We start from the raw sequence: 22,955 nt of genomic DNA on the forward strand, positions 1-22,955 counted from the left end.
TTGATGGGCTCCTGGTGGGCTGCATTTGATGGGCTCCTGGTGAGCTGCATTTGATGGGCTCCTGGTGGGCTGCATTTGATGGGCTCCTGGTGAGCTGCATTTGATGGGCTCCTGGTGGGCTGCATTTGATGGGCTCCTGGTGGGCTGCATTTGATGGGCTCCTGGTGGGCTGCATTTGATGGGCTCCTGGTGGGCTGCATTTGATGGGTTCCTGGTGGGCTGCATTTGATGGGCTCCTGGTGGGCTGCATTTGATGGGCTCCTGGTGGGCTGCATTTGATGGGCGCTGGTGGGCTGCATTTGATGGGCGCTGGTGGGCTGCATTTGATGGGCTCCTGGTGGGCTGCATTTGATGGGCTCCTGGTGGGCTGCATTTGATGGGTTCCTGGTGAGCTGCATTTGATGGGTTCCCGGTGAGCTGCATTTGATGGGCGCTGGTGGGCTGCATTTGATGGGTTCCTGGTGGGCTGCATTTGATGGGTTCCCGGTGAGCTGCATTTGATGGGCGCTGGTGGGCTGCATTTGATGGGTTCCCGGTGAGCTGCATTTGATGGGCGCTGGTGGGCTGCATTTGATGGGTTCCTGGTGGGCTGCATTTGATGGGTTCCTGGTGGGCTGCATTTGATGGGCTCCTGGTGGGCTGCATTTGATGGGCACTGGTGGGCTGCATTTGATGGGCTCCTGGTGGGCTGCATTTGATGGGCTCCTGGTGGGCTGCATTTGATGGGCTCCTGGTGGGCTGCATTTGATGGGCACTGGTGGGCTGCATTTGATGGGCACTGGTGGGCTGCATTTGATGGGCTCCTGGTGGGCTGCATTTGATGGGCTCCTGGTGGGCTGCATTTGATGGGCTCCTGGTGAGCTGCATTTGATGGGTTCCTGGTGGGCTGCATTTGATGGGCTCCTGGTGGGCTGCATTTGATGGGCGCTGGTGGGCTGCATTTGATGGGCTCCTGGTGGGCTGCATTTGATGGGCTCCTGGTGGGCTGCATTTGATGGGCGCTGGTGGGCTGCATTTGATGGGCTCCTGGTGGGCTGCATTTGATGGGCTCCTGGTGGGCTGCAGATATACATCTGTTCAAAGGGCTAAATTTATAAAGCTTGTCTGAGAGTTCAGAAAGAAGGGGACAGGGAGCTGAAATTACACACTACAGAGCTCAGTAAGGAGAGGTAATTGGAGGGAAGAGACAACCCCAACCCCCCCCCCCCCCCCCCCATGTCCATCACAGGCTCAGCCCTGGAGCTCCCTCCCCTGGCACCTTTTATCTCTTGATATCAGGAAACTTGTCAGATAGCAGAGGAAGGAGGTGTTGTGCCATATAGTGTCCGGCCATCATATAGCGACCGCCCCGTACTGCGCATGCGCAGTACGGGGCGGACGAAGCTTCGGAAAATCTCCGAAGTTGAACGGCGCCTGCGCCGTGAGTGGAGGTGGTGGCCCCACCATCCAAGCGGACATAGGGTTGTGAATATTAGAGGGCCCCTCGCTTTGCTCGCCACGCTTCGGGCTCTTTTTTATTCCTACTCTATGTCCACTTGGATGGTGGGGATAGAACCTGGACTCACGGCGCAGGCGCCGTTCATCCTCTGCAATTTTCGGAATCTGTGTAGCTGTGTACTGCGCATGCGCAGTACACAGCGGACACTATCGGATGGGGGACCTTATATGACAAGACAGGGGCAGCAGACAGAAATGACACTTAGTGCTATGGACTGATACAAGCACACACTATAGAGGGATAAGCTTTGTTCAGATTTCATGTCTGAGGCTTACAAAAATGCTTTAAGTGGATCTGTATGACCCTGGGGATATCATCATCATCCTTAACTGATATTACTTGGGGGAGGGGGGGGTGTCACTGGCTTGAAACAAAAACATGTTCATATCAGGAATTCTGAGTGCAGGGAGTGAAGCCAAGGATCGGGATGACGGCTCCAGCACAGTCCCATCCTGACCACTTCAGGGGGTTGGGGATTTGTTATATTTGTAATCACTTAATGACACCAGCGCAGACTGCGGCTTCATTACAACATACGCTGCCATCAGGGCCGTCTTTAATATTGATTGGACAATGGGCAAAAACATTTTTGGGCCCTGATTAGTTGTCAGAGGTTACAACATATTATTACTGCTCACTGACTGGCTGCTAGAGGTTACAGCACATGGCTTCTGCTTGTTGATTGGTTGCTAGAGATTACTGTACATCAATACTGCTCACAGATTGGTTGCTAGATGTTACTAGACATCCTTACCACTCACTAATTGGTTGCTAAAGGTTACTGCACATTATTACTGCTCACTGGTTGCTAAAGGTTACTGCACATTATTACTGCTCACTGGTTGCTAGAGGTTAGTGCACATCATTACTGCTCACTGGTTGCTAGAGGTTTCTGCACATCATTACTGCTCACTGGTTGCTAGAGGTTACTGCACATTATTACTGCTCACTGGTTGCTAGAGTTTAGTGCACATCATTACTGCTCACTGGTTGCTAGAGGTTAGTGCACATCATTACTGCTCACTGGTTGCTAGAGTTTAGTGCACATCATTACTGCTCACTGGTTGCTAGAGGTTAGTGCACATCATTACTGCTCACTGGTTGCTAGAGTTTACTGCACATCATTACTGCTCACTGGTTGCTAGAGGTTAGTGCACATCATTACTGCTCACTGGTTGCTAGAGGTTTCTGCACATCATTACTGCTCACTGGTTGCTAGAGGTTACTGCACATTATTACTGCTCACTGGTTGCTAGAGTTTAGTGCACATCATTACTGCTCACTGGTTGCTAGAGGTTAGTGCCCATCATTACTGCTCACTGGTTGCTAGAGTTTAGTGCACATCATTACTGCTCACTGGTTGCTAGAGGTTAGTGCACATCATTACTGCTCACTGGTTGCTAGAGTTTACTGCACATCATTACTGCTCACTGGTTGCTAGAGTTTAGTGCACATCATTACTGCTCACTGGTTGCTAGAGGTTAGTGCACATCATTACTGCTCACTGGTTGCTAGAGGTTACTGCAATCATTACTGCTCACTGGTTGCTAGAGGTTAGTGCACATCATTACTGCTCACTGGTTGCTAGAGTTTACTGCACATCATTACTGCTCACTGGTTGCTAGAGTTTACTGCACATCATTACTGCTCACTAGTTGCTAGAGTTTAGTGCACATCATTACTGCTCACTGGTTGCTAGAGGTTAGTGCACATCATTACTGCTCACTGGTTGCTAGAGGTTACTGCACATCATTACTGCTCACTGGTTGCTAGAGGTTAGTGCACATCATTACTGCTCACAGACTGGTTACAGCACATCATCTCCTCACTGCCTGCACACCATGGACTGGGGAGGTGAGGGGACCCATCAATAGACAGAAAACACCTAGGGATCCTAGGACTCCTGGGATCAGTGGCGGTGGTGGTGGTGGTGGTGGTGGGGGGGCGTAATTAGGAGGCATTACACTGGTACACAGTGGCAAATTCTGAATCATGCAGAGCAAAGCTGGAAATCTTTGGCAAGTATGTAGTGGGGGGGGACCCCAATAGGGCAGCATTAACAACAGCAATTCACACTGAGATATTGGGACACAGCACAGGACTAAATCTTCAAGGGACAAGTAGATGCGTTCTGCTGGTGACCTGCTCCCGCTGTGATTGGATGCAGTGGGAGGCAATCAGTGGGTTTCCGGAGGACCCCATGTCCACTAGGAAACCCGCCGATCGTTCCCGAGAGAGGCAGAAGGGCGGTCTATGACAAGAAAAGACAGAGATCCTGTGTTTCTGCTAAGCAGGAGCACGGATCTCTTTCTTCCCACAGTTAAAGCACCTCCCCCATACAGTTAGCAATCACTCCCTAGGCCAGTGACAGCGAACCTCGGCACCCCGGATGTTTTGCAACGACATTTCCCATGATGCTCCACTACACTGCAGAGTGCAGGAACATCATGGGAAAATGTAGTTCCAAATCATCTGGGGTCCCAAGGTTCGCCATCACTGCCCTAGGCACACATTTAAACCTTTGATCACCCCCGATGTTAACCCCTTTCCCAGCCAGTGTCATTAGTACAGTGACAGTGCATATTTTTTTTCCTTTAGCACTGATCACCCCTGTATTAGTGTCACTGGTCCCCTAAAATAGTGTCAAAAGTGTCACTTAATTTCCAATTTGTCCGCTGCAATTTCACAGCCCCGCTATAAGTCGCTGATCGCCACCATTTCTAGTAAAAAAAATTAAAAATTCCGTAAACATAGCTCATAGATTGTAGACGCTATAACGTTTACGCAGAGCAATCAATATACGCTTATTGGGATTTTTTATTTTAGCAAAAACGTAGCGGAATACATATTGGCCTAAATTGATAAAGAAATTCGATTTTTTTACATTTTTTCATTGGATAAGTTTTATTAACAGAAAGTAAAAAATATTGTTCTTTTTTCAAAATTGTCAATGTTTTTTTTTTTTTTGTTTATAGCGCAAAAGAGGTGATCAAATACCACCAAAAGAAAGCGCTATTTGTGGGGGAAAAAAAAAAAGGACATCAATTTTACTTGTGTACATCGTCGCACGACCGCGCAATTGTCAGTTAAAGTAACGCAGTGCCACAGACACCAAAAAAATGGCCTGGTCACGAAGGGGGGTAAATCTTCAGGAGCTGAAGTGGTTAGTTCGAAATTCATTCATTTTTTAAAAAAAAAACGATTTCTCACATGCCCGATCACACAAATTCGATGGGCGCAAAAAATAAATAAATCAGTGGTTGCTGCAGCTCCACCAACGGTGCGATATTCTAATGAAAAATTCAGTTTCATTTATGGCACGTGCCGGAAATCTAACACTCCCATTGGCTGTGCTCTCAACCAAACTGTCAAACCATCCAATGGCTGGTGTCACAAGCGATCACATGTGCAGCATCGTGCCAGTTGTAGAATAAACAGAGCCAAAGATGGCTGAAAATTAGAGGGGGAGGGGGGGTTTACTTACACTTTAATTATGACTTTCAAAAGAAAAGTCGTTCCCAAATCGGGGGAGGGGGGTTTACTTACACTTTAATTATGATTTTCAAAAGAAAAGTCGTTCCCAAATCGGGGGGGGGGGGGGGTTTACTTACACTTTAATTATGATTTTCAAGAGAAAAGTCGTTCCCAAATCGGGGGGGGGGGGGTTTACTTACACTTTAATTATGATTTTCAAAAGAAAAGTCGTTCAAAAATCGGGGGGGGGGGGGGATGGGTTACTTACACTTTAATTATGATTTTCAAAAGAAAAGTCGTTCCCAAATCGGGGGGGAGGGGGGGTTTACTTACACTTTAATTATGATTTTCAAGAGAAAAGTCGTTCCCAAATCGGGGGGGGGGGGGTTTACTTACACTTTAATTATGATTTTCAAAAGAAAAGTCGTTCAAAAATCGGGGGGGGGGGGGGGGATGGGTTACTTACACTTTAATTATGATTTTCAAAAGAAAAGTCGTTCCCAAATCGGGGGGGAGGGGGGGTTTACTTACACTTTAATTATGATTTTCAAAAGAAAAGTCGTTCCCAAATCGGGGGGGGGGGGGGTTTACTTACACTTTAATTATGATTTTCAAAAGAAAAGTCGTTCAAAAATCGGGGGGGGGGGGGGGGATGGGTTACTTACACTTTAATTATGATTTTCAAAAGAAAAGTCGTTCCCAAATCGGGGGGGGGGGGGGTTTACTTACACTTTAATTATGATTTTCAAAAGAAAAGTCGTTCCCAAATCGGGGGGGAGGGGGGGTTTACTTACACTTTAATTATGATTTTCAAAAGAAAAGTCGTTCAAAAATCGGGGGGGGGGGGGGGGTTACTTACACTTTAATTATGATTTTCAAAAGAAAAGTCGTTCAAATATGGGGGGGGGGTTTACTTACACTTTAATTATGATTTTCAAAAGAAAAGTCGTTCAAAAATCGGGGGGGGGGGGGATGGGTTACTTACACTTTAATTATGATTTTCAAAAGAAAAGTCGTTCCCAAATCGGGGGGGGGGGGGGTTTACTTACACTTTAATTATGATTTTCAAAAGAAAAGTCGTTCCCAAATCGGGGGGGGGGGGGTTTACTTACACTTTAATTATGACTTTCAAAAGAAAAGTCGTTCAAAAATCGGGGGGGGGGGGGGGGGGTTACTTACACTTTAATTATGATTTTCAAAAGAAAAGTCGTTCAAATATGGGGGGGGGGGTTTACTTACACTTTAATTATGATTTTCAAAAGAAAAGTCGTTCAAAAATCGGGGGGGGGGGGGGGGTTTACTTACACTTTAGTTATGATTTTCAAAAGAAAAGTCGTTCAAAAATCGGGGGGGGGGGGTTTACTTACACTTTAATTATGATTTTCAAAAGAAAAGTCGTTCAAAAATCGGGGGGGGGGGGGGGGGTTTACTTACACTTTAATTATGATTTTCAAAAGAAAAGTCGTTCCCAAATCGGGGGGGGGGGGGGGTTTACTTACACTTTAATTATGATTTTCAAAAGAAAAGTCGTTCCCAAATCGGGGGGGGGGGGGTTTACTTACACTTTAATTATGACTTTCAAAAGAAAAGTCGTTCAAAAATCGGGGGGGGGGGGGGTTACTTACACTTTAATTATGATTTTCAAAAGAAAAGTCGTTCAAATATGGGGGGGGGGTTTACTTACACTTTAATTATGATTTTCAAAAGAAAAGTCGTTCAAAAATCGGGGGGGGGGGGGGGGTTTACTTACACTTTAGTTATGATTTTCAAAAGAAAAGTCGTTCAAAAATCGGGGGGGGGGGGGTTTACTTACACTTTAATTATGATTTTCAAAAGAAAAGTCGTTCAAAAATCGGGGGGGGGGGGGGGGGGGTTTACTTACACTTTAATTATGATTTTCAAAAGAAAAGTCGTTCCCAAATCGGGGGGGAGGGGGGGTTTACTTACACTTTAATTATGATTTTCAAAAGAAAAGTCGTTCCCAAATCGGGGGGGGGGGGGGGTTTACTTACACTTTAATTATGACTTTCAAAAGAAAAGTCGTTCAAAAATCGGGGGGGGGGGGGGGGGGGTTGTTACTTACACTTTAATTATGATTTTCAAAAAAAAGAAAAGTCGTTCAAATATGGGGGGGGGGGTTTACTTACACTTTAATTATGATTTTCAAAAGAAAAGTCGTTCAAAAATCGGGGGGGGGGGGGGGGTTACTTACACTTTAGTTATGATTTTCAAAAGAAAAGTCGTTCAAAAATCGGGGGGGGGGGGGTTTACTTACACTTTAATTATGATTTTCAAAAGAAAAGTCGTTCCCAAATCGGGGGGGAGGGGGGGTTTACTTACACTTTAATTATGATTTTCAAAAGAAAAGTCGTTCCCAAATCGGGGGGGGGGGGGGGTTTACTTACACTTTAATTATGACTTTCAAAAGAAAAGTCGTTCAAAAATCGGGGGGGGGGGGGGGGGGTTGTTACTTACACTTTAATTATGATTTTCAAAAAAAAGAAAAGTCGTTCAAATATGGGGGGGGGGTTTACTTACACTTTAATTATGATTTTCAAAAGAAAAGTCGTTCAAAAATCGGGGGGGGGGGGGGGGGGGGTTACTTACACTTTAGTTATGATTTTCAAAAGAAAAGTCGTTCAAAAATCGGGGGGGGGGGGGGGGGTTTACTTACACTTTAATTATGATTTTCAAAAGAAAAGTCGTTCAAAAATCGGGGGGGGGGGGGTTTACTTACACTTTAATTATGATTTTCAAAAGAAAAGTCGTTCCCAAATCGGGGGGGGGGGGGGGGTTTACTTACACTTTAATTATGACTTTCAAAAGAAAAGTCGTTCAAAAATCGGGGGGGGGGGGGGGTTACTTACACTTTAATTATGATTTTCAAAAAAAAGAAAAGTCGTTCAAATATGGGGGGGGGGTTTACTTACACTTTAATTATGATTTTCAAAAGAAAAGTCGTTCAAAAATCGGGGGGGGGGGGGGGGGTTTACTTACACTTTAGTTATGATTTTCAAAAGAAAAGTCGTTCCCAAATCGGGGGGGGGGGGGGGGGTTTACTTACACTTTAATTATGATTTTCAAAAGAAAAGTCGTTCCCGATTCGACCCGTGTATGGCCCGGCTATAGACTGGATTTCGATTGGATTCAATCAAATGGAGTTGATCAGCCGGGGCAGAAAATGATCGATGGTGTTCCATTGATCGGCAGGACGGAGATACTTTGTTGACGGACATCCTCAGATTTATCAGATGAGATAACATGGTGGAAAGAGAGAGAGAGACGCGATCGACAAGTTTACGATTGTATCTTTAACCGTTGATTAAAATCCGCTCCTTCATGTCACCTATTGATCAAATAGGTTGTTGACTATAGATTGATTATCCCTATTTGAAGGGATCGATCGGACGAAAAAAATAAAATAATAATAATTGATGATCTATCAAAGCGGCAATTGGCCACCATTAGGCTAAGCAGAGAAGATCGAGGAATACAATTGGTAGTTCAGATGTCTCAGTCCAGCAGATATAATAATACATTACCGCCAATTCTAAGCTCCTCCCACCACCAGGCCGCCATATACAATTTTTTTTTTTTTCTTTTTGGTTAATGACTCCGGCCTCACTGTTTGTAAATATTGCAATTTGGGTTGGCGAGGCGCGAAGGTGTCGGAGAGGCGCGAGGTGTCGGAGAGGCGCGAGGTGTCGGAGAGGCGCGAGGTGTCAGCGCGGCAGCGGGGGACCTGCCATAACCTCGGATGACAGCTGCCATGGATCCGGGTCACTAACTCATGTCAAGCTGCAGGTCAACGCGTTAACCCACTAATTCATTTCCCCGCATCTCCAATACATAGCTAATAGAATCAATTTCACATCCTTAACCAGTTCCCCTCCGCGGGGACGGCGGGGGGGGGCTCCGAACTACAGATGGTTCCCTGGTGGGGAAAGGGTCAATGTAAATTGGCTGTCACGCTCCGGCGCCCTGCGGAGTGCCTCCAGCCTGAAGCTCAGCTGTGCTCCAGCATTCAGGATGGGGATGAGTAAAGGGGGGTGGGGGGGGGGGGGGGGGCTCCACACAAAGGTAATCAATACAAGATCTCTTGGAAATGACAAAAGAGCTCAGGAGACGGAGGAGGGTAAATCTGGAAGTGAAGAGTTCCATTGCCTTATATTAATATATCTGCAGAAACACAAAAAATGTTTCTACAGGAACGCCGAGAGATATACGGCTGCGACGGCAACACCGGGATGGGTGAGCCTACCGACGGGGATAGAGGGGAAAACATCCCCCAGGAGTGTCGCTGCTTACAGACCTCTTCTACTTCTATCCCTCAAGTAGAAAAAGCTAAAGCCCAACTCCAACCAAAACTATTATTGTCAGGTTTGCATAGCCCATCAATGCTACACAGGTACCCCCCCCCCCCCCACCTCATTTCTTGTTGACCTGGAAAGGAAGTGAAAGGAATTCTCCCACATGGGCAGATACGGTAATAAGACTCCGCCCCCACTGCTTCCGATTTCCCCTCACTTCCTGTTCTGAACTATGTCCTTCAAAGAAAAAGAGCAGAAAAAAGGGTTAGTTATGGTTACAGGGGTAGAGGGTTAGTGTTCAGTTTAGTTGGCTAAAATTAAGGGTAGGGGGTTGGAGTTATGGTTACAACAGTAGAGGGCTGGGGTTACAGTTACAAGTGCAGAGGGTTGGAATTACGGTTAAGATTAGAGACAAGGGTAGAGGGTTGGAGTTATGGTTAGAGGTAGAGGGTTCGGAGTTATATATGGTTACAGGAGTAGAAGATTCAAGTTCGGTTTAGTGGGTTAGATTTATAGTTACAGGGTTAAAGGTGAAGGCAGTGAATTGGAGTTATGGTTATGAATAGGGGTAGATATGGTTACAGGGTTAGAAGGGTAGCAGGTTTGAGTTATGGTTCCAGGGGTAGAGATGGGGGTAAAGGGTTAGAGTTATGGTTACTGGTTGGAGTAGAGAGGGTCAGAGTTATGGTTACAGGTGAGGTAGAGGATTGGAGTTATGGTTACAAGTAGGGTTATGGTTCCAGGTAGGGGTAGGGAGTTGGAGTTATGGTTCCAGGTATGGGTAGGAGGTTGGAGTTATGGTTACAGGTAGGGGTAGAAGGTCGGAGGTATGGTTACAGGTAGGGGTAGTGGGTCAGAGTTATGGTTACAAGTAGGGTTATGGTTACAGGTAGGGGTAGGGGGTTGGAGTTGTGGTTACAGGTAGGGGTAGAGGTTCAGAGGTATGGCTACAAGTAGGGGGTTGGAGTTATGGTTACAGGTAGGGTTATGATTACAGGTAGGGGATTGGAGTTATGGTTACAGGTAGGGGTAGAGGGTCGGAGGTATAGTTACAGGTAGGGGGTTGGAGTTATGGTTACAGGTAGGGGGGTCGCAGTTATGGTTACAGGTAGGGGTAGGAGTTATGGTTACAGGTACAGGTAGGGGGTTGGAGTTATGCTTACAGGTAGGGGTAGAGGGCTGGAGTTATGGTTACAGGTAGGGTTATGATTACAGGTAGGGGATTGGAGTTATGGTTACAGGTACAGGTAGGGGGTTGGAGTTATGCTTACAGGTAGGGGTAGGTGGTTGGAGGTATGGTTACAGGTAGGGGGTCAGAGTTATGGTTACAGGTAGGGGTAGAGGGTCGGAGGTATGGTTACAAATAGGGGTAGGGGTTTGAAGTTATGGTTACAGGTAGAGGGTCGGAGTTATGGTTACAGGTAGGGGGTTGGAGTTATGGTTACAGGTAGGGGTAGAGGGCTGGAGTTATGGTTACAGGTAGGGGGTTGGAGTTATGGTTACAGGTAGGGGTAAAGGGCTGGAGTTATGGTTACAGGTAGGGGATTGGAGTTATGGTTACAGGTAGGGGTAGAGGGCTGGAGTTATGGTTACAGGTAGGGGATTGGAGTTATGGTTACAGGTAGGGGTAGAGGGTCGGGGGTATAGTTACAGGTAGGGGGTTGGAGTTATGGTTAAAGGTAGAGGGTCGCAGTTATGGTTACAGGTAGGGGTAGGAGTTATGGTTACAGGTAGGGTTATGGTTACAGGTAGGGGGTTGGAGTTATGGTTACAGGTAGGGTTATGGTTACAGGTACAGGTAGGGGGTTGGAGTTATGGTTACAGGTAGAGAGTCGGAGTTATGGTTACAGGTAGGGGGTTGGAGTTATGGTTACAGGTAGGGTTATGGTTACAGGTACAGGTAGGGGGTTGGAGTTATGGTTACAGGTAGAGTGTCGGAGTTATGGTTACAGGTAGAGAGTCGGAGTTATGGTTACAGGTAGGGGGTTGGAGTTATGGTTACAGGTAGGGGTAGAGGGTCAGAGGTATGGTTACAGGTAGGGGGTTGGAGTTATGGCTACAAGTAGGGGTAGGGGGTTGGAGTTATGGTTATAGGTAGGGGTAGGGGTTGGAATTATGGTTACAGGTAGGGGTAGAGGGTTGAAGTTATGGTTACAGGTAGGGGTAGGTGTCGGAGGTATGGTTACAGGTAGGGGTAGAGGGTTGGAGGTATGGTTACAAGTAGGGGTAGAGGGTTGAAGTTATAGCTACAGGTAGAGGGTCACAGTTATGGTTACAGGTAGGGGTAGGGGGTTGGAGGAATGGTTACAGGTAGGGGGTCAGAATTATGGTTACAGGTAGGGGTAGGGGGTTGGAATTATGGTTACAGGTAGGGGTAGGGGGTTGGAATTATGGTTACAAGTAGGGGTAGAGGGTCAGAGTTATGGTTACAGGTAGGGGGTTGGAGTTATGGTTACAGGTAGGGGGGTGGAGTTATGGTTACAGGTAGGGGTAGGGGGGTGGAGTTATGGTTACAGGTAGGGGTAGGGGGGTGGAGTTATGGTTATAGGTAGGGGTAGGGGTTGGAATTATGGTTACAGGTAGGGGTAGAGGGTTGAAGTTATGGTTACAGGTAGGGGTAGGTGTCGGAGGTATGGTTACAGGTAGGGGTAGAGGGTTGGAGGTATGGTTACAAGTAGGGGTAGAGGGTTGAAGTTATAGCTACAGGTAGAGGGTCACAGTTATGGTTACAGGTAGGGGTAGGGGGTTGGAGGAATGGTTACAGGTAGGGGGTCAGAATTATGGTTACAGGTAGGGGTAGGGGGTTGGAATTATGGTTACAGGTAGGGGTAGGGGGTTGGAATTATGGTTACAAGTAGGGGTAGAGGGTCAGAGTTATGGTTACAGGTAGGGGGTTGGAGTTATGGTTACAGGTAGGGGGGTGGAGTTATGGTTACAGGTAGGGGTAGGGGGGTGGAGTTATGGTTACAGGTAGGGGGTCAGAATTATGGTTACAGGTAGGGGGGTGGAGTTATGGTTACAGGTAGGGGGTGGAGTTATGGTTACAGGTAGGGGGGTGGAGTTATGGTTACAGGTAGGGGTAGGGGGGTGGAGTTATGGTTACAGGTAGGGGTAGGGGGGTGGAGTTATGGTTACAGGTAGGGGTAGGGGGTGGAGTTATGGTTACAGGTAGGGGTAGGGGGGTGGAGTTATGGTTACAGGTAGGGGTAGGGGGTGGAGTTATGGTTACAGGTAGGGGTAGGGGGGTGGAGTTATGGTTACAGGTAGGGGTAGGGGGGTGGAGTTATGGTTACAGGTAGGGGCCGGATTTATGAATACAAGTAAAGGAAGAAGGTCCAAGTATTCCTGACTGAAGACTAAAGTGGATCCCACAACTGCTATACAGAGAGCTCAGTGTTGGCTGTCAGGGTGACGTGGATCTAATGGATCTGCTTTCCAAGAACCCTCAGAGGCAAAGCTGTAAATAAGAATCTGAGTTTTTTTGTGGTCAGTGAGCGGCTGTAACACCCCCCGAACATTTCAGGCGGAAGATCTGTGGACAGCTCAGCACAGGATTGGTAGTTGGTGATATGGTACTTATTGGAGGTCTTTGCCAGACTTACAAAATGAGAGGGGCTCATCCTCCATCCAACAAGCCAGTCCAGGCAAAATGAAACCTCCAACACTAAAATTCAACACGGCCAACTTTATTGATCTGGACCCTGGCCAACACATCCACTTCTGACTGGTTACACCCGCAGGATTGTGCTGAACCACTTAAGCCCCCGGACCAATTTGCAGCCAAAGGACCAAGCCCCTTTTTGCGATTCGGCACTGCGACGCTTTGACTGACAATTGCGCGGTCGTGGCGACGTGACTCCCAAACAAAATTGGCGTCCTTTTTTCCCCACAGCCGTATAGCACCGTGTCACTGCTGCGCCTGGGAGACGGCTGCTCCATGCAAATGCGTTGTTGCCAGATCACATCCACATACACAATCATCCCACAGATCACATACAGCTGAAAAAATGCAAATAAATATTTCCTGGGATTGTCAGACTTTGTACTTACTACATTTTCCTGTTAAATGTGGACAGCTATTTAACCACTTCAATACCGGGGGGCACTTTCGCCCCCTTCCTTCCCAGCCCAATTTTCAGCTTTCATCGCTCTAGCGCTTTCAGTGACAATTGCGCGGTCATGCTACACTGTACCCAAATGAAATTGTTATCATTTTGTTCGCACAAATAGAGCTTTATTTTGGTGGTATTTATTCACGACTCCGTTTTTTATTTTTTGCGATATAAGCGCAAAAAAAGCGGAAATTTGGAAAAAAAACTATATTTTCTTTTTTCTATTTGAAAAGAAATCCAATAAAATCAAATTTTGTCATAAATTTAAGCCAAAATGTATTCTGCTACATGTTTTTGGTAAAAAAAATTCCGTTAAGTGTATAATAATTGGTTTGTGTGATCACGGACATATGTACGCAAATGATCATGTACATATGTGTGCAGGTGATCACGTACATATGTGTGCAGATAATCATTGGGACATGGGATTTTAGTGGGACATATGTGGGGGACATGTTTTTATTATTAGGGACATGTGTTTTTATTATTTGGGGACATGTATGTTTTGGGGACATGTGTGTTTTGGGGACATATGTAGGGACTGTGTTTGTACTGTGTGGTGTGTTGTGTGTTGACACTAGACTGATGATCAGTGAGTAAAAAGCTGTAAAAAACAGCTCATACTCACTGATCATCAGCCGGCTGCAGCGATCTGCTCTCCTCTCCTCAGCGATGACTTCCGTGTGAGGAGAGGAGAGCCGATTGCCTAGCAACTGGCTGTTTGTTTACATCACATGACGGCCGTGATTGGACACGGCCGTCATGTGATCAGGAGGGCCAATCACAGAGCCCTCCTGCCGATCTGAGATGTGCCGTGTCCGGGGTGACACGAGCACATCAGGATCGCGCCGCTGCGCGGGCACGCGCACGCGCGGTCCCGCTACTTCTGAAGGACGTTCCTGAACGTCCTATCAGGAGTAGACGGCTCCCACCCGGCCGTATATATGCATTGGCCGGGTGGGAAGTGGTTAAAAAAAACAAACTAACAAAATAGCAGCTAGCATAATATTGTTGGCAACAATTAACCATAATATGTGAGTGTCTAGCGGCTGTATTTCCGGTCATCCGGAACGCAGCTAATATCCGTTTTTGCATAAGCCAAACCTATATAAATTTGCCATATCGTACATTTAAGCCACACCCCATGACGACGTCATCTGATGACAAAACATGCAGGGAGGAGCTGGAACGTGACGAGAATACAAGCTGAGACGCAGCCGCCATCTTGTTGGTTGGAAACGCCGGTCATTTTCCACATGCGTGTTCTACCAGGAGAATGTGCGTTTTACTCTTCGGTTTTAATAAATCTTTATCTGGGATGCCTGCGCAATGAAGATTCTTTTATTCTTTTTTTTTTTTCTTTTTTTAGACTATCATTGTGGTGGAAGCTCCTTGGCATACGTGTGGACTGTTGGTGACTTACGTATGTGAATCGGCATCCGTTATCTGTTGCCAAGTCTAATGTTGTTGAGGAGGAAGTGATATTCTGGGAGCTGTGGACTGCTGAGACCACCATGAGATGTTACCTACCCCTTTAATATCTTTTCCTTAGGGTAAGAGTCAGTGTGATTGGGTGTTGGTGACAGCTTCCATCCAGCATCACAACAGCTCAAGAACATCACTTTGAATGCCTATGAATATATTATCATTATGAAGATTATTTAGTAGAGAGCTGCACCCTTACTACATACAGTATCTCACAAAAGTAAGTACACCCCTCGGTCACATTTGTGTAAATCTTTTCTTCTCTTTTTTCATGTGACAACACTGAAGAAATGACACTTGTCTACAATGTAAAGTAGTGAGTGTACAGCTTGTATAACAGTGTAAATTTCCTGTCCCCTCAAAATAACTCAACACACAGCCATTAATGTCTAAACCGCTGGCAACAAAAGTCAGTACACCCCCTAAGTGAAAATGTCCAGATTGGGCCCAAAGTGTGAATATTTTGTGTGGCCGCCCTTATTTTCCAGCACTGCCTTAACCCTCTTGGGCATGGAGGTCACCAGAGCTTCACAGGTTGTCACCGGAGTCCTCTTCCCCTCCCCCATGATGACATCACAGAGCTGGTGGATGTTGGAGACCTTCCCCTCCTCCACCTTCCGTTTGAGGATGTCCCACAGATGATCAATAGGGTTTAGGTCTGGAGACATGCTTGGCCAGTCCATCACCTTTACCCTCGGACCGGTATGCTTTCTTTTTTTGCCCCTGATTCAGACCTCCTCAGGTAGGGGGTGGTGTGGAGGAAGAGGCCACAAGGAGAACGGTGACGTCATCGGTCGATATTCTCTCACAGACAGAGTCAAAGAGTTTTGGGGGCTCTATGAACATTCCGCATACAAATGGTTCACAGCGGAAATTTTTTTTTTTTTTTTTTAAAAGCCCAATGGCGGTGGGGCTCTCCTGGAGGAAGTAGATATTATGGTAATGGCCTCCATAACAAGTAACTTTACAAGTTCAGGAAAGTAAAAACGCTTTGTGTGTGATCTCCGACCCTGGATCTCTTCCACACACCAAAAGCGCCACAAAACAATAAAAAAAAAAGGTCTTTTTTTGGAAACTGGAGCTGGCGGCAGCAGGAAAATATTACAGTAATTGTTGGAAACGGGCAGCCAACTCCGAACACTTGCAGAGCCTGCAGCCATTCCACACCCAACTGCCATGATCTGGGCTGCGAGTGGCGCACAGCTGTTCACCGGGAGGGCGAACGCTGTCCGGCATACGAGGGGTTAATCCTGGGCAGCGATATCACACCATGTGACACTCAGAGAAGGGCATTTAGTCTTCTACACCCTTCTAGTGCCCAACCAGCAGTCTGAGGGCCACATGCACCCCCTTCGGTACTTGCTGTGTGGCCCGCTGTAGAAAACAGTTATGCCCCGTACACACATTCCGATTTTCGTAAGACAGATCGTTCATTTTGTTACATACGACTAAGATCGGATACAACAGTGCAAAATGTGTGTAAGATTTTTGTCGTACAATTCTGGAAAAATCTTCCGTTGTGCGTAGCTACGCATTTTAAATTATGTCAAATACGTGTGACCCGGGGCGTGGCCTGACCATGGAGGAGTGAAGACGTGTGTCTCCTCAGCTCCGTCTCACCGCCGCATGATAACAGCGTAAGTAGGGTGAATCCGTCCCCATCCTCACACAGCGATGTCCCACAAGAGCCGGGCGTCATCCCAGCACCCGCGGGTGGACCGCTCGAGGCAAGCGCAGCTAGATAATTTCTTCCCGGGGCAGGAGGAGAAGGGCCAGGAGGCCTCCAAAATGGCGCCGGCCGGCAAGGCCCTGAAAGCTGGCAAGGCCGCGCCATCCACGGCCGCAAAGTCGCACCGGAGGGATGCATCGCCGATACCTTCCCCGCAGTCGGTGAGTGATTCGGCCCCCCCGACCTCCCCAGGGTCCCCTGGATTGCTGACGGAAGCCCCTGACGAACCGGACCCCCTGGCTGATGCAGATATCAGGCGCCATATCCTGTCCCTCCCCACCAAGGCTGACCTGGAGCGCTTTGCTGATAGAGTGGAGAAGGCGTTTAAAGAGGACATTGCACAGCTTAAGGCAGACACAGTACACCTGGGGGGCAGGATGGAGTCCCTGGAGCAGAGGTTTGAAGAGGCCCTCCCTGTTATAACTATGCTGCAGGACCAATGTGATGCGCAAGGCCGTCAGATTGAGGCCCTGCTTTGCCAGTTAGACGACACCGAGAACCGCAGTCGCAGAGCTAACATTAGGATCCGGGGCCTCCCTGAGGCCACAGGAGCTAGGGACATTATTCCCACCCTGGAAGGCGTTTTTAAGGAGATCCTGGGCCAACCTGCTACAGCTACTGTGGAAATTGACCGTGCACATAGGGCCTTGGAACCCCCCTCTCAAGATGTGAATAATCCCAGAGACATTATCTGTAAGCTACATAAGTATACGCTTAAGGATCGCATAATGCAGAAAATGAGAGGGAAACCCTATTTTGATTTTGATGGTGCACATCTGGCTTTTTACCAGGACATTTCAAGGCGCACTCTTATGCAACGCAGGGCCCTGCGCCCCCTCCTGCTGGCTATTCAGGAGGCTGGACTGCCATACCGGTGGGGGTTTCCCTTTGCCCTCCAAGTTACCAGGGACGGTAAGACCGTGACTCTCCGCACTAAAGATGACCTCCCACACTTTTTGGCTTCCTTGGAGCTGGAGCAGGTTAACTTCCCGGACTGGAGGAACCCTTCGGACTTTGCGGCTTTTAGATTGCCGACACCGCAACCGTGGCTGCCCGCTAGAAGTCAGAACCGCAGACGGCGCCATAGGAGACAATCCATGGATCCTTCCATGGACTCTGCTGCCCTGGGTCCCTGAGGGTACCGAATCTTTCTCCCAAGGACGCGCTCCTGTGATCTGAGGAACTCTGGGTTGACTCGACTTGCCTTACCTGGAATTCCCCACGGCACCCTGTGCTGGTTCGGGTTTTCGGTTCGCATTTGTAGTTAATTTTTTTTCTTTTTAATGGCATTATTTTTGTTCTGCCGTGGGGAACCTGCTAAACGTTAGTCATTGCTGCCTTCATTATTTTCCCCCTCCTTTCTCGCACCAAGTTAGATGCGGTGGACGGGGATGCGGTGGACGGGGATGGGGACCCACTTCCCTCTTTGTTATGGGATTCCACGTACCCCCAGTAGGATGCCCGTTTTTTCCTTTTTTTTTTCTTTTTTACGGGCTTAGATCCTGGTTGGGATCTGAAGTTGTGGCCTGGGCCCCACCCCCCTCCTGGGTGGGGTGGGGACCTCGCCATAACTTTTAGTTTTTTTCTACCTCTAACCGGCCCTGGCCGCTATGTTTTATCAGATGTGCCTTATATATCTCTCACGCGTATGTTTTTTCTCCCCCTTTCTCTTTCTCTCTCTTCTCTTGACTGCTCTCCTTTTTCTGACTCTTCCCTCTTTAGGTCATCTCTGCCACTCTGCACCGGGCGCACCACCAATTTTCGAGCATGTCCCTGCCTGGACTTTTTGGATGGCTACACTGCAGGTAAGCACTTACAATGTTAGGGGCCTATGCTCCCCTCATAAGCGTAGTAAGCTCTGGGGGGAATTGAAGCGGCTGAAGTCGCAGGTGATTTTCCTTCAGGAGACTCACTTTACGCATCAGTCGTCCCCTAGACTACCTACCCATCTTTTTAACCAGTGGTTCCTGAGCAACTCCCCCCTAGCTAAATCGAGAGGTACAGCTATTGGCATACATAAGTCCTGCCCCTTCCAACCCTCTGATCACAAGGTAGACCCCCAGGGCAGGTATGTTTTTTTGAAGGGCACTATAGCTGGACAACTCTACACGTTCGCGACGCTTTATGCCCCTAACGCCGACCAGCTCACTTTTATTGACCGTACATTAGACCGCCTAGCGGATTTTAGGGAAGGCTTTTTAATTGTAAGAGGCGACTTTAACGTAAGCCCCGACCCCCAGCTGGACACATCCCATGCGAGACCCTCCCATTCCTACAAATTCCTTAAACATTACCGCAAGACTCTGCAATCCCATCTCCTATCGGACGGTTGGCGGACACTGCACCCGCCTGATAGGGACTACAGTTATTATTCAAAGGTGCATGATGTGTACACACGTATTGACCACATCTACGTTGACCGCAATATCCTGGAACTCCTTCAGTCCGCGTCTATCGACGTAATTTCTATCTCAGACCATGCCCCAGTGACGGTTGTTTTTGCCCTGCCCATGGGCCTGCAGAGGACCTGGACATGGCGGCTCAATGATAATTTACTGGATGATGGGGTAGCGGTGAAGGAGGTCACGGATACACTGACTAACTACTTCAAGGAAAATCCGCCGGCCGAGATGGGTGAGGGGGTGGTATGGGAAGCCCATAAGGCGGTGGTTAGAGGGGCATTAATCTCTCAGGGGTCTAGGCTGAAAAAAGAACGTCGGGCTGATTTTACGCGGGTATATACTGCCCTTCAGAAAGCTGAACTCGATCATAAGACTAATGGGAGTCCGGAGGCTTTGTCGACTTTGACGGAGCTACGGGAATTATTTCTGCGGTTATTAGACCGCCAAGCCCGCAAACAATTTCGCTTTTTGGCCCATAAATATTATGAACACGGGAATAAGTGCGGACGGATGCTGGCCCGTGCCCTCCGTAAACGCCACGCTCAGACCTATATTCACAAATTGCACGACTCTGCGGGGGTTCCGGTTGTCCAATCCTCTAAAATAGCGGCCGGGTTCCGTGAGTATTACACAACACTATATAATTTAGACTCTATTATCTCCCCCGCAACCCGAGTGGATAGACTCAAGGCGACCCGTGCCTACTTGGCGGCGGCTGATCTGCCGAAACTTACCGAAGAACAATCCGCTGCTCTGGAGCTCCCAATTACTGTGGAGGAGCTTGGGGCCACGGTGGAGTCCTTGCCTAATGGTAAGAGTCCTGGTCCGGACGGATTCACTAAGGTTTACTACAAAACTTTCCTGCCCCAGCTACAGGCTCCCATGTGCGCCTACTTTAATGCAATAGCTGGGGGTGGTGCCATCCCCCCGGAAGCCCTTCTAGCTCACATTACTGTGATACCGAAGGAGGGCAAGGACCCCACCGTCCCCCAGAGCTACCGCCCTATTTCCCTTCTTAATTTGGACATAAAGATTCTGACGAAAATTTTTGCAAATAGAATGAAGCTCCTTATTCCTGACCTTGTCCACCCTGACCAGACGGGCTTTGTTGCCGGGAGGGAAGCCAGGGATAACTCCCTTCGAGCGGTCCATCTTATTCACTGGGCCCGCTCCCGCCCAGTCCCGCAACCGTATATTGTTCTGTCCACTGACGCTGAAAAGGCCTTTGACCGCATAGACTGGTCCTACCTGACAGAGGTGCTTCACTCTATACAATTAGGCCCGTGGATGTTGACTACGATCGCGGCCCTATATTCCACGCCTTGTGCTCAGGTCAAGGTGAATGGGACTTTGTCGGCCCGGTTCCCCATTAGAAACAGCACGAGGCAGGGGTGTCCTCTTTCGCCCCTCTTGTTTGCCCTGGTGCTGGAGCCATTTCTCCGCACGGTGAGGGCTAGCCCTGATATTAAGGGCCTCCAAGTTGGTAATACAGAACACAAACTCTCGGCCTATGCTGATGATGTGCTGTTTCACCTTACGGACCCCCTGCTCTCTGCCAAACCTGATGAGGGAACTGAAACTTTTTGGGTCGTTATCTAATTTTAAGATAAATTTTTCAAAGTCAGAAATACTCCCCGTTCACTTAGCCCCTCACCTCATAGCATCCCTCAAGGCAGCCTTTCCCTTTGTTTGGACTATGTCGTCCCTGCGATACTTGGGAGTGCACTTAACGAACCGTTTTGATACCCTGTACCTAGCTAATTACCCACCCTTACTGGATGCGATCAAGAGAGATCTCTTGCAATGGACGGGGACGGCGTTTACATGGTTTGGCCGGGTGAACGTCATAAAGATGAATGTCCTACCCCGTATACTCTTTTACTTGCAGATGCTTCCGGTCCCCTTGCCCAAGTGCTTCTTTGACCGCTTAAAGAGGAAGTAAACCCTTTCAAACAACTTTGACCTACAGGTAAGCCTAGATTAAAGAGGAAGTAAACCCTTTCAAACAACTTTGACCTACAGGTAAGCCTAGATTAAGGCTTACCTGTAGGTCCAAGCAATATCTCCTAAACCTATATGGTTTAGGAGATATTTGCCCGAAAATGGGCACCGCTGTCTACGGCGCATGCGCCGTAGACAGCGGCGCGCAGGCGCACTAAATGCGGCAAGTCCAAGAATGGATTTGCCTAATTTGTCTACTCCCGTGCGCATGCGCGGGAGTGACGTCATCGCGGCTTCGCCGAATGGCAGCAGCGGAGCTGCGAGACGCGACTCCCGTGCGCATGCGCGGGAGTGACGTCATCGCGGCTTCGCCGCTGTCATTCGTCGGAGCTGCGAGACGCCACCAGCAAGATGGATGCGGCGGACTACAGGGGACAGCGGCGACTTCGCTGGCTCCTGTGTCAAGTAAGTGACACATAATGAGCTACTATGCGATGCATAGTAGTCCATTATGCTTTACCTTTGCAGGGAAAAAAAGAGGAAGTAAACCCATCAGGGTTTACTTCCTCTTTAAGTAGTATGATGTCTCGCTTTATTTGGAACGACCGTAAACCTAGAATAGCGTTACGGGTGCTGCGTCGTTCGAAGAGGAGGGGTGGCCTGGGTGTCCCGGACATTAGACAGTATTATCAGGCTTCTGGATTGGCATTTCCATTCTCGAACTAAGCTCTGGGTCCCTCTGGAGAAATGTCTGGCGGGTAGGAACTTATCTTACGCGCCCTGGCTGCCCCGGGAATATAGGGGCCTGGCGGAGACGACCTCCCCCTTGACGACCCATGTGTTTTCAGTTTGGGACAGGCTCAACCCAACCGTTAAGCTAGCTCCCCCTATGTCCCCGTTGGCCCCACTGGGTGGCTTCTTATGGTTACCCCCGGGAGAACAGATGGCTTTCTTTGAGAATTGGGTTGACGATGGGAACGCTAGTTGCGGGAAACTCTTGAGGGATGGTGGTCTTATGCCGTATGAAGCCCTGCCCGTAGGTAGTTGCGGCTCACGAATGAACTTCTGGAGATACCGACAACTGCACCACTTTTTCCAGGCACATGGTCATACTATTAGGGATCCCCCGTCCCTTACCCCATTTGAGCGCATTTTTCTTGTGGAGGAGCCGACTCCGCACCTGGTTTCTGAGTTATACCGGCTGTTGGACTCGGCCGGCCCCCAGGCCACCCCTGCCTATATTAGACGATGGGAGACTGACATGGGGACGACGTTTACAGAGACGCAGTTATCACACCTTTATTCCCGTAACCCATTCGTCCTCTAGAGACTCCAAGGTCCAGGAGACCAATTTTAAACTATTGGCACGTTGGTACCGGGTGCCAGCGGACTTAGCTTGTATTTACCCCTCCGCATCGGAGTTCTGTTGGAGGGGATGTGGGCAACGAGGGACCCTAGTTCACATATGGTGGGAGTGCCCCCTAATTCGACCCTTCTGGGAAGACATACAGGGCCAAGTAAAGGCAGTGAATGGGATAGATGTCCCTCTCTCGCCGCTGCACTTCCTTCTGCAGGTACCCCCGGTCCCGCTCAGTGTTTATAAGAATACTGTGCTGGCACATTTGCTGGATGCAGCCAGACGCCTGATTCCGATATACTGGAAAAGGCCTGGAATCCCCACTCGAGAAGAGTGGTGCAGGGGAGTGCACGCGGTGAAAGAGGCGGAGAATTGGGTGGCCACATGTAAAGGCCTTGAAGACCGATTTCATGATGTCTGGAGACCCTGGTCGGCATATGCGTCGGACCCTAACCACGTACCCTCCAGTCTAGACGTGGCTCTGCTGGAGTTGGCAGACCCTACCCTTAAAACTCTCAGACTGGGTGGAGCCCGGGGGGGGACTGGATTTCCCCCTGGAGGCTCTTAGCGAGGGACTGCTTCCTATGACACTTAACATTCGAGAATGGTGTGCCCGGTGCGGACAAAGCAGACATTTGGAACTCATA

This window comes from Lithobates pipiens, unplaced genomic scaffold (genome assembly GCF_037356315.1).
Source record: "Lithobates pipiens isolate NorthernLeopardFrog02 unplaced genomic scaffold, aLitPip1_a1.2 Scaffold_23, whole genome shotgun sequence".
In the NCBI taxonomy this organism is placed as follows: domain Eukaryota; kingdom Metazoa; phylum Chordata; class Amphibia; order Anura; family Ranidae; genus Lithobates; species Lithobates pipiens.